The sequence below is a fragment of the Pavona decussata genome, unplaced genomic scaffold (assembly GCF_977016875.1).
Source record: "Pavona decussata unplaced genomic scaffold, jaPavDecu1.1 SCAFFOLD_175, whole genome shotgun sequence".
NCBI classification, from domain to species: Eukaryota; Metazoa; Cnidaria; class Anthozoa; order Scleractinia; family Agariciidae; genus Pavona; species Pavona decussata.
Genome location: NW_028145586.1, coordinates 12,945 through 25,661, shown reverse-complemented (window position 1 = coordinate 25,661; position 12,717 = coordinate 12,945). Strand labels below are relative to the sequence as shown.

General features: G+C 36.1%; 1 long non-coding RNA gene across 4 annotated transcripts in view; it reads right to left on the bottom strand.

Moving 5' to 3' along the window:
• The window catches only part of LOC146463461 (uncharacterized), a 42,688-nt gene extending 30,588 nt beyond the window's left edge, over positions 1-12,100 (bottom strand). Inside the window, exons 1-6 of one of the 4 annotated variants that reach the window (XR_014856889.1) lie at positions 11,570-12,100; positions 9,366-9,416; positions 8,397-8,435; positions 3,601-3,699; positions 1,187-1,263; positions 368-460 (exon numbers count right to left, since the gene is read on the bottom strand). This is a non-coding gene — a long non-coding RNA (uncharacterized LOC146463461). Of the gene's footprint in view, positions 1-367; positions 461-1,186; positions 1,264-3,600; positions 3,700-4,057; positions 6,389-8,396; positions 8,436-9,365; positions 9,417-11,569 lie in introns of those variants that run through there. The other 3 variants (XR_014856892.1, XR_014856893.1, XR_014856888.1) reach the window with 3 other exon arrangements.
• Between the last annotated feature and the right edge of the window lie 617 nt (positions 12,101-12,717).

Below are 12,717 nucleotides of genomic sequence, written 5' to 3'. Positions count from 1 at the left end.
AGAAATGCTTTTTTAAAGCCAAAACGGTCAAGTGTCGTCTGACGTAACATCTTGACCTAACTGACTGCAACGAACAGCGATGGAGTACGTGCACAATCTAACGCGATACAGATCTAGACACCAAACACTTGTAATTGATAACCCAATACATCCTTAAACGGAAATGCCATAAGCTATAATTAAGAATATTACAAGAATATTTCCAGCCTAAAATCGGCAGAAAAATAGGAATATTCAGCCTGGGCCGGAAAAACAATATTCTTATAAAAAAGAAAGAGTGTAGTATAATTTAAGAAAGATATTACATGTCCTTTCCTTAATTTTTAAGGCGTTTATAGTTTGGACTATATAATAAAGAATAGCAAACCTTTGAAGTTCATCCCTGTTTTGCTGCCGTGACAAAAGTTTTAACTCTTCCTGGTTATGACTGTCTTGACCCTTCCTTAAGTCATTCATTTGCCTTAAAATAGAAATCAAAAGAAGGTAATACTGAGCAACGAAACCCCCACTACAGTAAAAACCCGCATATAAGAACCTAGTGATATAAGAACCTACAGGCTGAAATTTGGCATTTAAATACCCAAAAATATAAGAACCTGTTCAGCCTGGCAAAGAAAAAATAGGTTCTTATACAAAAACAATCACTCCAATTTTGATGGTGAAAATTCTGGATTTTGATTGTGTGACAAAAAGTTATTGTGTATATGTTTTCTTTGATTTACATTTGTTTGAATTTTAACTAGAAATCTGTTTTCCATAAAGCTACAGTGCAATATAGACGATTTATAGACGATTTCTGCCAAGGGTTACAGTACGACAACCTCTGAAAAATAACAACCTATTAAGAACCTAATCAGCCTGACTTATGAAAAACTACCCTAAAACACAAGAACCTGTTCAGCCTGACCTCTAAAATTCTCAGTTCTTATATGTGGGTTTTTACTGTAACAGTGATATCCTGAAACAAAGGTTACATCGTCACAAGGGGATAAAAACAACAGTTACTGTTAGTACACTTCAATTACCAATGATATCTGGAATAAAGTTTTCTGTCATGAGCAAGGGGAGGATATACTTAAAACATGGCTGGAAGCTAATAATTACCTCCCAGCAATGCTCTATTGGTGTTACAGGTTGTGTTGTAAAGCTTGCTTAAAATGTTGAAGACATAAAAACATTGTTTTACTTAACGTGGACATCTGCCAGTAATTTCATTTTTTCCTCCTGTGATAGAGGCATCAATCTTTCCAGCTCCTCTTGTTTCTAGGAAAAAAACAATATAGAATGATTAATTTGATAGCAGTTGTGTAGAGAAGGTGGAAGGAAAAGAATCAATAGACTGTATACTTCATGCAAAATTACACGATACAGCAGACAGTGGACAGATTTTCCTAGCCCATGACAATTTGATAGACAGACAGACAGACAGACAGACAGACAGACAGACAGACAGATGGTTTATTAATACCTCAATGTCAATATAAAACTGAATTGCCAAGGCTCACAAAATTAATAATGCTAATAACAATACAGTCAAACCTGTATATAACGGTCACCCTTGGGAAATGGCCAGGTGACCGTTATATACAGGGTGACCGCTTTACACAGGTTTCCTTTAAACTGCCCCAGAAGTCAATAAATAACATTTCTATGTGCAAATAATCATTCAATTTACGTTTAATTGACAATAACCAGTAACAGCAACGCAATAATCACGATTAAAAAAAAGGCCCGTGGTGTACCGTTAGGGAGGTGCAGTAAAAGTCTACTGGAAGCTAATGAACAACGTTTTTAAGTGGAAAATCACTCAATTTACATTTATTGACAACAATTTTAAACAGAAACGCAATAAATACGACAAAAATGCCCATAAAATGTCCGTGGTGTACTTTAAGGGAGGTGCAGTATACTTTCAGTGAAAAACCACGGCTGTCAACTTGATAAGTACAGTACAGTGTTATAATCAGGGAACTATGACGAAAGTGAAAACAGTGTGGTACGGTTGTGTTGTTACAGTTACGGTAACTATTGTTACGGCACTTAGATGTTATCTGCCGCAAGCATGTGTCGAACGTAGGCGATGACATGTATTAGTAGTTGTGTTTAGTACCAATATTTGCATTTTTGTGAGACCCCTGCCTTGGTGGCTACTATTTAGCGAGCTGATGAATAAAGCTTGTCATTATTCATTAATCGTAACCCAATTTCGTGACCGTTATATACAGGTAGAAGATAATGAAATTGTGCATTCATGATGTCTAAAGGGTGACCGCGTCCGCTATATACAGGTGACCGCTATATGCAGGTCAACTTAACAGTAAATATAAGGGACGAGTTTTGGGAAGTTGTTCAGTGACCGTTATATACAGGGTGACCACTATATACAGGGCCGTTATATACAGGTTTGACTGTAATCTACAACTGGAAATTTAAATCCTTTTAATCTCCAAACTTCCACATCAGATATAACGTTTTGAGTTTGAAAGTCAAATAAAATTAAATTTGGTTCAAAAGATCTAGGGATGGAATGAAATTGTATTTCAGCAGGAGAGCCATATCACATGCAGTTTCCCCATATTCAGATCAAAATCAAATTTGAAAATATTGGTTTTTGAGAAAAACTTTCAGAGAACCTACATCAAACATAACCAACACATTCTCTGCCAGTAGATTCGCCTTTTGTCACTGCATGTTGAGTTTTGAAAACAGAAGATTGCATGCACACTGACTCATAACAATGTTTTACCAATCCAACATCTACACTCTTGGACAAAATAATTAAAACGTCTTTTAGGAGAGCAGGGAAAGTATGACTTGGGTTCAATTTCTGGAGTTGGCCACACATATGAAATTATTATTATTATTATTATTATTATTATTATTATTATTATTATTATTATTATTTAGTTTGCAGGGCTCGAAATAATTTCCGGAGAGTCTCCGGACAAGATGACTGGCCAAATTCATTTTAGCTCGGTCATGTATCGTTTCTGGCCGGTCAAATTTATAACATAAATAATTTTTAAAACAGGGGCCCATGAAGCAAAACTGGTGTTATATATTTCCAAAAAAAGCCGTAATGCGTAGAGCTTATAGCACTTTAAAGCACTCATAGTCAACAATAAAAATAAATTACGGCGGCGAAATGAAAACAAGCTTATGTGTATTAGAATAAACTAACTAATAAATTAACTAATAAAAGTAAAAATATTTATAGTTTTGTGACTGGAAGTTTGTGAACCCAATGTCGTTTCAATGCACGAATTGTAAACAACGGTTCAAGTTGCATTTCATCCAGGATTTCAGATCAAAGTTTCACAATACACAGGGACTCGCTACATACTGGTAACAACTGAAACAACTAAATAGCATGGAAATTTTTATTTATTTCATCTTCAATGCGATCGAATGTGACCGGTCAATATGCATATGACCGGCAAGACAGAAGGTTGACCGGTCAACTCCCCAATCATTACGGACATTGTCCGTTGACCGGCCGTTATTTTGAGCCCTGGTTTGGTGTTGTTGTTTGAACTTGTTTGTAGTTAATTCTTGGTCAAAAGGATTTCTCTAGTAGTGAACAAAACTCAGGGCACATACTGGGTTCAGTTGTTTCTCTGTAAGCTCCAGCTGTTAATTCAACTTTTTTTTGAGGAGACCAATCATTGAATCACGGTGAACAAGTTTCAGAGCACTGATCTGGAAAGTGAAACATACAACATCACTAAAAGCTTGAGTTACCGGTAAGCATGGCAATTACAAATATTCTGTTGACATCCCAATTCAAGTGGAATAATGATTCAGTAAAGTAGGAGACAAATGTGATGTACTGCAACTATAAGCTGTGAAAGGCCAGATTTGTTAATCATTATTACTTTGCCGATCGTGATTGCCGCGAATTAACCGCGGTGGGACGAAAACCGCGACCGCGGCAAATACGAAAGCAACCGAAAGCTGCGGTGAATTAGACGCGGCAATGCCTCGGTAAATAGTGACCAATTACCATTGTCGGGGTATTGTTTAACATTTATATACCCAAGAAAGTGTTAGGACTCACCGAATCGAAAACCATCGGTCGACTGTTGTGACCAATGGGGTTCGAATTCCCTAGTCTTGTGTGACTGTCATTTTATCCCAAAATACTCCATGTCTCTGAGGAATTCCGATGAGTGAGTGCAGGTCATCGTATCGACATTTTTTCTAGTTGACGAATACACCAGTAGCGTCAAAAGGAAGAAAGAAAATCGAGCAATTAAGTTTGAAGAACCGGCCGCCATATTTGTTCGTTTTCTGGTAGGCTGGTCATGTATGAAGACACGATGTACTTACGGTTTTTAAAGTACTGCCGCTGACCGCATCAACAAACTTCGTTACTGAGTAAGTCGATATAAAAATGCTTGCAAAGCAAAATATTATGCTAGCATGACCATGTCCAAAGAGAAAAATCTCTTTTTCTGTGATCTTATACGGGCATTGTGGGCCAAATAGAAGCGAAGAAGAAATAATTTTTCTCCGCGAATGTATGCATGAAATTAGTTATCATCTTCGCAGATGTCACTTGTCACGCGAGATCGACCTTGTCGTTGCAAGCAATGTTAAAAAGATGAATGTGAGCCCAAAACACAGAAACAGCCTTGGCAGGCCCCCCAGAAACGTGTCAATACCCTGAGCATAAAGGGAAGTTTAAAAACTTGAAGAAGGAAAAATTATTGTAATCAAGTTCAAACTTCGAGGGAGATTTACACTTTGTTGGTGAAATAGCACAAGTGGCTCCCGTAAGTACCATATATACTACTTTTGAAGCACACAATTATTCAGACTTGACAGTGTATCACTGTAGAAATTAGATCGAAAAAGTACAGTCCTTGTGTTACATACGCACATGGTTATTTACCTTGTTTTTTGTGTAATTTGGTTAAGCAATCTCTACAACATACAGAAAAAAAAACATAAGGATACCTTGGAGAAGGCGACTGACTGCAACGTTTTTCAGAGGAGGAGCCTCCTATTTGTGAAAGTTGCAACAGGTACTATATATGTGTGCTGAAAGGTTGGTCATATATACAAGAATGTAAAATACTAGTGTCTTTACTTATTAAAGTAGAAATATTTGTTTCTGCATTGTCATTAATAAGAAAGGAAAAAATTGCTTACCAGGAATGCCAGGTAGGAAGCCAAGTTAACTATCATCAACGCCATATAAGAAAGTACCAACACCTACAAAGACACTCGATGGAACTTATGTGGATTGGAGTGTGGGAGGTGATGGTAATGCCTAAATGTACTGTGCTGTTTTGTCAGAGAACACACTTTTACCATTGTGGTTAATTTATTTTACCTCTCTTATTCCAGGAAATACCACCGCCCCACTCTGTCCCTCTAACAAGCGCCCCACTTTAACTTTATTAAAATTATTATTTCAAACACCTTTGTTTCATTTAGCAATCCTCTTCCAGGACATAGATCCTTAGTATTTACGCATTCAGGTATTTAATACAGGAATGGCATACCTGAATGCATAAATACTAAGGATCTGTGTCCTGAAACCCAAGGTATTTGCATTTCTGCAGGCTGTTATCAGTGCTTCTAGATCCGAAGAAGGCTCCACTCCATACTGAGAGGTAACAGCTTTGTATAATTCAGCTCCGCTTTCTGGTGCAATCATATTACATACCAGACGACAATCCTCACTGGAGCTTTCAACGCACTGTGACTTAATTGGCTTCTGCAGGGCACTTTCCCACAGAATGTCTCACTGAAATGCAAGAGGACTGTGCAGTGCATTTGACTACTCATCCACAAGTTGCATTGAAAATATAGAAATAATTTATTGGAATTTTTTGGAGGTTCTTAAAATAAGTCAGAATTTTAAGAAAGTTGAGTTTTTATTGTGCCACTAATAGCCCAGCTCTTGCAAATGGCGTTGACTATGTCCTGTTCAAGAGACGGTTATTTTAGTAATTTGACATACTCTGGTTTGATTTTACCATCTGTTTTAAGAAAATTAAGAGGTTTCTATCACTGATGTAATTCTTATGTTCCTACACTAAATATATGCTAGGCGGCAAGCATCCGAAAGAAAGTTAATTTTGGCTTCATGAAAGGCTCTTGTAAATTTGAGGGTTTCGGGTATCGATGACATTCGCCTCAAAATCTTGACTATTATCCAGAATAAAAACCAAAGAATTGTGTTTTCTTTTATTGCATATCAACCTTGTTTTGTGGAGAAATTTTGAAAGAAATCAAAATTTTGATCCAAATTACGTGGCCAATTCTTAGTTAGATAGCCTCTTAACAAACATACTTTGCAAGGACCTTCAGTGAAAATACTCACATGTCTTAGTATTTACCATTATATTTTATTGTTTAAAGAATTTCTGTTTGTTCATTGTCAAGATAATTGTCACAAATAAATGCTAAAATAATTATTAGAAATACATGCAAGAAAAACGTGTCAGTAGTTAATGCCAACCAACAGTGTTGTGAGACTTAATTTTGTTTGACTAATTTTAGGTAAGAATAAAATTTTCTTTATTGAAGCAAAATGGGACAAAATTAGAAAATAAAACTCCAAGGGAAATCCTAAAATAAAACAAAAACTCCAAGGGAAATAATGAACATGGACCAAAAAACTGAGTTCTGCTCGGAAGTTAGTGGTATCGAGTTAAAAATAGTGTGTCACTACAAAAAAAAAAATCTTGTAAAATAGCAAACCAGCCATTAGTTTTGTCAGCAAAATCACAAGAAAATCGCCTGTTTGGAAAAGAAACAGTCCTTTTATTACACGGCTGATTTTTTTGTTCATTTAAGAATGTTAAGCAAGCAAAAAGTTTCACTTCAACAGGAAAAATCCAACGTTTCGTGCCAGATGGGAGAATGAATGATTTCACTTCAAGATTTGGCTGGAATTTGCTATCAATAATGGCAATTGAACTGAGTGGAGTTCAATTTGGTCTATAATCATACGATTGATTAGAAATCACAATTTAAGACCAAAATTGACCCTACAAAGGAGGTGTTAACTTGAAGAAGACATTTATTCAACTGATCTTGGATATAAAGACAGGGCATTAACACTTGCAATGTTTGGATTAGTTATGTTATTGATGTTGTGATTTGTTTGTACTCTTCTGTATCATACTAATGCCGATTTTCATGTCAGCAAGGAGGATTCTATTTTGAATTGGCAGTTCAACCTACCACAGTGACATGTTTCAATATTGTTCTGTTGTATGTTTCTGGTGAGTTTTCAAATTAGCATTCTAAATTTATTGCTTGATCTCCTTGTCCTTAAGTCAACTTTGTACACTGCCACTCTGCATATACTATAAGTACTTCAGTACTGTACATTATCACAATTAGTGTTAGTAGTGGTAAGTATTGCATTGTTAGTGTTACATAAAGCTAATAAAAAAAAATAAATAAAATAAAACAAGCATTCTAGTTTCTTTTCGGTCTCCTCAAAACTTTTTCTTTGTAAACAAATTTAAATTATTTTATTGTGTCTTGTTTGTAATTTCTTAGAGGTTGTTGTTCATTGTGGTAGATACAATAATAAAAAGTGTATTAGCATTTTCTCACAGTATAGTCTGATGCATAGATCTCCCTGTTTCCCCGATGCAGATTCTGCACTCATAGGGAATCCTGTAAACCAAGCCATCTTGTTTAGCCAGATTGACGGTGTCCGTAGGTCGCACTAAGTTTGACCTAAGTGTTCTTCTGCACAATAATTTTTCACCAATAATTCACAATAATTCTCTACCATAAGTTTTCGAAAATTTAAGGTGGCTCTGAACTCTTTTGAATAATTTTTTGCAATCTTGCCAAAAAATGTTTATCTGCAGTTCTGTATTAAAAGTGGTATCATTGAGCTTGTTTTAGAGTCATATGCAAATGTGTATATTAACAATTTACTCTGTTGTTTATGGTAAAGTATGTGTCAAAAAAGTGACTTTAACTTGTTGACAAATGTTAAGGCATATTTTTTGTGCCATAACTGTTGTAGTCGAAGTATGAGTGCTGTATTTATTTTATTGATACATTAATGCAAATAGGATGTCTTGTGTATTAAATGTTTCTAAAACGTGTGAATTTGATGATAATTCATGTGACAATGAACACAGTAAAATAAATTTAATTGATTATTACTCAATTTAATTAGCAACTGACTTTTGCGTTTACCATACAGTGGTCATAAATTAAGACATATTCTTTCTGGGCTTAGGTTGTCAGCACTTTATTATAATAACCTGGATTTCTCTTGTCTATCAGTTTGAATATCAGAATAGTGAAGTAACAATTTTTACCTTTTAAATGTCTTGGCCAAATGCGAAGGGTAATCATTACGAGTTGTAGAACACATAATTATGCAGTTTCAGAAAAAAATTCCTACCCACCTCTTGGAAGGTCATTGAATTTTCTAGGCAGACGGTGGTCTAAAAAAGGAAAAATTTTAGAAGCAAATATGGATATAAAATACAATTTAATTGGAGAGGGGATGCAGGACCCAAAAAAACCTTCCTTGGGATGAGTAAGAATATTGTTTTTGGACATGCACAGTAAGAGTTGGATGACAGCAATGTTATTACTTAAAAGAGAATCACAGTTTTTGTTCTGTGAGACACGTTTTGACAGATTTCTGTCATTATCACTTTGTAACTAACATCTAGATCCAAACAACTGTCATGTGCAGAAATATATCTTAACAAATAAATGCTATCGAACTGCTAATTTATGACCATTTGATTATTGGATGAGTTTTCTTTAGTCCTTAGTATGATCACTTGAACTGAGCAAAGTGCAACAATGGTTATTAAGGACTGACGAGATCAAAATTCTTGAATGTTATTAGCTACCATCAGCAATGATTAGGGAACAAGGATTACCAAAAGGATGTAAAAGCAGCAAATTTGTAGCAATTTTGTTCTGTTCATTGGCATTGGAACAAGGATTACAGAATAGTGCATACAAGTAATGTACAGCAGATGTCATCACCTGGCTCAGAATAATTTTTTTGTATCATGTATGTCCTTGTTCCTTGTCCAGAAGCCATCCATATGAATCTATCATCATAATTTATTTATATGTACAAAACCTCGACCTTCAGTATAAATTACTCTCAAAATTGAACAGATAGGAAAATCACTTGTAGAATTACAGACTGAACTTGACTTCAATAAGTCCTTTTCATACAACTGTTCATTGTTACAAGAACACTGGAGCAAGTTCAAGTTTGCTTGAGAGCATGACAGCTGAAGGAAGCACATGAAAAACTCACACTACACAGAAGTGATGTCTTCATCAACACTGAATCACTTTTCACTATTATTTTTCAACACCTCACTCTCCTTTCTTACTGGACTTACCGCAGGTGAGGATTTCTTCCATGTTAGTAACTCAGGTTTACCATTTGTACCCTGAAAGAAGACAAATCCATCAATAAATTTTCCCTCACAATAACTAACAGTTAAGTAATATCTACATAAAAGAACTAATTTATATCAAGAAACCAATCTATTAAAATAACTTCTAATAATGTTCAGTATTTACTCTAGGCACTTAGCTTGACTGACATCAAAGCCATTTAGATGATTCGTTTATTGCTGGCAATTTAAAAAGGAATATAGTGGATGCATGTGTTTTTTATTTTATTTTATTAAAAAGCTGAAATGGTGTCATTTTTCCAATACAGTCAACTCTCTCATAGCGAGCACTTCTCGTAAGTGACCACCTCCTGTTAGCAACGACTTCATAAACAACTGTTTTGCTTCTCAGTTAAATACTGTCTCAAGAGCTCTCTCGTAAGCTTCCACCACTCAAATTTCTTAAGGGACCGCGACCACTTTTTAGGGCATAAATTACACATATTCCGTTAAGCGGCCACCCAACAAAATCAAATATGATGGTTTGTAAATAATTACTCAGAAGGGACAAAAGTTCAATTATGAACGACACTTCCCTGGACTGCTGACAGATAATAACAGTTTACAAACAGAGGAGATTTCTATAAATATTAGAAATTATGGGTAAACAGGAATTGTTACAGTGATCTGTTCCAAAATGTTATACAAAGTTTCATCAGAAAATGTGCAAAAATCAAATTAATTGGTTCCTATTTGCCTAATTTTAGCTTCTAAGGTAATATTTTTTATGTAATAAATTAATCAAGCTAGTATTAGGCTTATTTTTTTTATCTTTCCCATAAGCAACCACCGTAAGCAACCACTTTGTTGTGCCCCAAGGGTTGTCGCTTACGATAAAGTTGACTGTATGTCAACTGGCTCTAAAATAAAATGCCTTTTAAAACACTGCCTGAGTAAGCACTGGATACTATTTAAGTCTGTCATGCCAGCACAAACACTGGAAGTGGATAATTGATCTCAGGGAGTATAAGAGCTTTAAACAGATTTTCTATTTCTACTTGTGTATTGAGTATAACCCCCTTTCCTAGTTTATGTTATAACATATAAGCAGTTATAAGCCTCGCACAACTTTTGTTGTTCATAGGATGTGAATTTTCAATCACTGTAGCTCCTAATTTATCATGTTGTTCCATGTCATGTATTGCAGGGTATTCTATGGTAGTCCCTAATTGCCCTTGTTGCATTACACAAAGTGATCTAACATTTAAATAGTCAGACTTTAGAACTTTTATTCACAGACTCAAACAATTAAAACCACTTGATGCAGCATAATAAACAGCTACAAAGGGAAGTGCTGCTCAGTAGCTGCTAAACCTTTGAATGGTTGCACTTAAGGATTTTATCAACAACCTCTAAAGTTAGAATCACTTGATACTATCCAATGAACAGTGCCACAGGAACGTATTGCTCCGTAGCTGTGATTTTAATGGGCCCACTTTCCAATTTCCACAGATTCTAGAACCACCTTGTACAGATTGGCAAATAATAGCATGGGAAAGTACTGCTTGCTCGCATTTGTTTGGATATTCACACTTTAGAATTTCATCCTCAGGCTCTGCAAAACTTAAGACCATTTCGTACAACAGGGCAGCCTGCAGTGCAGTAAGGGACTACTGAATTGTCACACTATATACAAATTCTGGGCATAACTATGCTTGGTTGTTTTATGTTGGGAATGAACAACAGATGCATTTATTGTTGGGCAGGTACATTTTTCAGGTCACATTCCCAGGTCAATGTTGTACTTGCATGTAAGCAAGAGTGTAAGCATCCCCTAATCCCAAAATATTATCTTTTTAGTATGGGGTTAGGGCTAGGAAACTCTGTTTAGCTTGGTTGGATAAAATTATCACAGTGAGCTGTATTTGTGACCTGTGACATGTCAAAGAAACGTTTTATATTTGTTATATTGAATACAAACTTTAGTTGGCTTATCATGAATTGCCTATCACAATCTGATTTGACAAAGAGTGGATAACTGTATCCAGCGAATAAGTCGCTAATCCAGTGAATACAATGTATTGGTTGGAGTACAATTTATCTGCTGGATAGCAATTTATCCTCTGGATAGAGTTATCCCCTCTTTGAACAACCGGGTCCAGAAGTTAAAAGTAAAAGGTAGAGTTAAGATTTGAATGGTGACTTACTCATTTGGAAGTGTAAAGAAACGGTGAAACTTGCCTTAGTTATCCTTGTGGGTGCCTAGTTTCCTCCAGGAATGAAAGGAAGAGGGAATCTGGAAAAGAATAATTTGGCAGGACCATTGTGTCGTTTTTGGCGGGAAGGTTTGGTTATGTTAATGAAGATCCGTAGCGGTTCGATGTCGTATTTATGTGGCTTAGTTATTGTTGATTTTTTTAACCGCCTGGTGATTGAAGGGCATCATTAAGTCCGGATATCCGCAAGTCACTGGCACCTTTCAAAGAAACGAAACGTGTCTTCCATCCTTCCATCGTGGAAAGAGCTTTTAAGCGCTATTGCTTTGGCAATGGTTGGTGGATCGATCCAGTCGGAAAGTTTATCAGCAACTCTTCAATATTCCTGTCTACGGTAAACTTTAGTTTAGCCGGTATTACCGTAAGTTGTGGCCCATTTGCCAAGCTATGACGTGCTCGAATTGGGGAAATGAAGAGTTGGTTTTAGACTTATAAAATAAACCTCTAACCTCGGGACCTGTGTGTTCCCCGTCAAAAAAGTCCGCCATTACCCACAATGCAAAGGGAACCTTCATTCTTGTACCACAGTCAAACCAAAACGCACGCTCGTCCCATCTAATAAACAAAATCTCGCCTAAGCCTTTCGCTCGACCTCGATTTCAAATAAATCTGACTTTTATGTTTTCCACATGTAAATATTTAGGACTGCAACCTATGTAATCAAGAAAAAAAAATAGCTTGCAACGAACACAAAAAAAAACCTCGAGGAAATCTAAGAGAGAGAGAGAGAGAACCTCAGTTCAGGCAAGGCTACTATCCAAAACAAATCTGAGAGACTTGTTACTCTGTGAACCGTACGCAATCTCTTAGGGATCGATCTCCGTAAAATTAAATGCTCGTCAACCGTGCACGTTCGGTCAGCCCCAACTTTATAATAAAACGTTCCTCAGTCAATCTCACACCCAATAGTAGTGTAGTAAAACGAACAGAAAGAGAAAACTTTTAATGGTGGATTTCTTGGCTAACTTATCCTAAAAATCTTACCCACCCTCAATGCAAATACCGTGCTAAAAGCCATTTCGGACCATGGCAGTGAAAGATTGGAGTACTGTTGACTTGAACAAGACAGGGATGATACC